The sequence below is a fragment of the Austrofundulus limnaeus genome, unplaced genomic scaffold (assembly GCF_001266775.1).
Source record: "Austrofundulus limnaeus strain Quisiro unplaced genomic scaffold, Austrofundulus_limnaeus-1.0 Scaffold719, whole genome shotgun sequence".
Taxonomy (NCBI): Eukaryota; Metazoa; Chordata; class Actinopteri; order Cyprinodontiformes; family Rivulidae; genus Austrofundulus; species Austrofundulus limnaeus.
The window spans coordinates 168,420-170,540 of NW_013953121.1; the positions used below are offsets into that span (position 1 = coordinate 168,420).

General features: G+C 34.6%; 1 protein-coding gene across 1 annotated transcript in view; it reads right to left on the bottom strand.

The window, feature by feature from the left end:
- The window catches only part of tacr1b (tachykinin receptor 1b), a gene marked incomplete at its 3' end in the record, with an annotated part of 10,858 nt that overhangs the window by 4,076 nt on the left and 4,661 nt on the right, over positions 1 to 2,121 (bottom strand).

Sequence of the window (2,121 nt, forward strand, 5' to 3'; positions counted from 1 at the left end):
TGTTTGTTCTCACCTCACCTCACCTCACCTCACCTCACCTCACCTCACCTCACCTCACCTCACCTCACCTCACCTCACCTCACCTCACCTCACCTCATGTTCATGTTCCAAGTTTTGATTTTCTTGTTTTGTTAGCTTGCCACCTCGTTGGCTTTTTTCTTTATTAAAGTCTTTTTAATTACTTTAAGTTTGGTCTGCCTGCCTGCATTTTGGGTTCTCCTCACCACCAAGTCGTGACAAACTGGTGCGCACAAAAAATATGTGGTGCGCACAAAATAACTGGTGCACATGAGATAGTATTTTTTATCTATTGTGTTTTTAGGGGCTCAGTATAAAACAACCTGGTTTGTTTCAAATTTTACATAATATTTTTTCACATGGTTTTAACAGTGTTTGGTCAGGTCTGATTGGCAAAAATCTATAATTAAATCAATTTCAAAGTCTCAAATTGCTGATCCTCATGTACCTATGAACTATAGGGACATTAGTCTACTTAGTTGTGTTTATAAACTTTACTCAAGTGTTCTCAATAAAATGTTGGTTAAGAATTTATAATCTTGTAATTTAGCATAACAGAATGGGTTTAGACAGAAAAGAGCCTGTACAGATCCCATATATTCTTTAATCAAAATATTTAATGCTAGGAAACAAGAAGGAAAGTCCACTTTTGTGTGTTTTATCAATTTCCGAAAAGCTTTTGATTGTGTTAACCAAGAATTGTTATGTTTTCAGTAATTAAAAACAGGAATTGATGGACAAATAATTAATAATTCTATAAAATCTGTATATCAACATTCAGAATCCTGTGTTCAGGTAAATGATTACAGAACAGCTGGTTTTTAACATCATATGTTAAACAAGATGTTCTGTCTCCTATTCTCTTCACATTATGGTATGGTGGTTAAAGAGGCTGATGTGGGAGCGAGAGTAGGTGATATAAATGTCTGTATATTACTGTATGCAGATGATATTGTTATTGCTAAAAATGAACCTGATCTTCAGAAACTGTTAACTATTATTTATGACTGGTGTAACAAAATGAGGTTAAGGAAAAATTGTGATAAAACTGAAGTTATTCATTTCAGAAAGCAGAGTCCTGCATTGACAACATTTATGTTTTGTTATGGGCCTACTATTCAAAAAATATTAATATTTGGGACTTATTGTGGATGAATATTTAACAATTAAAAAAGGAATAAAAGTTCAGTCAGACTCAGGTAGAACACCAGGTGCAGTTATAAATAAAGTTATATAATGCTGTGACCTGGGTTATAAGGCATTTACTGAGTTGTACAGATCTTGTGTTTGTCCAGTATTAGATTACAGAGCAGGAGTCTGGGGTTACTGTCAACAACCTTACAGTGAAAAAGTACAGTGTAGAGCCTTGTGTTATTTCTTAAAAATACTCGTACACTGGCCTTTATGGACATATGGGATGGGAACCATGTGAAGTTAGATATATTGGAGATGTGGTCAGATTGCTGAACAAGTTCATTAACATGTCAGATCATAGATTAACAAGGCACATTTTTATTGGGATTTGTTAAATAGGTGGACCAGACAAATTGTGAAAATATTTGATGAGGTGGATTTTCAGTACATTTATAGAAAGTTATAAGAGCTCCTGTTTATTTACATTTATAGAAAGAAATTAAGATGTAATATTGAACAGATTAAACAGTTTTATTTTGAAGCTTATAAATGAGCATTTGATATTTTATGTAAACCAAAATTACAAAACTATATTTTATAGTTTGTGTCTTGTAAGCCTGTGTGGGCTGGGCACCTGCTGTGGTACATAACACAAATATAATAAAATTATTTACTTACCATTTTACGTTTTTAACCAACAAAGTGAGGTCATTTTTGGGAAGTGAGGACATTTTCCCGGTCCTCACTGTATTTGCAGGTCTGCTGCGCTCTACTAGGTTGGTTTAGAGGTATGGTGTAAATTACGTTTTGGTTAAGATTAGGGTTAGGGAAAATGTCTGAGTTAGGCATAAATGCAGTTACAAAAATGAATGGAAGTCAATACAGTCACCAGTTTGATGCAAGCACGAGGATCTCTCTCTCTCTCTCTCTCTGTGTGTGTGTGTGTGTGTGTGTGTGTGTGTGTGTGTG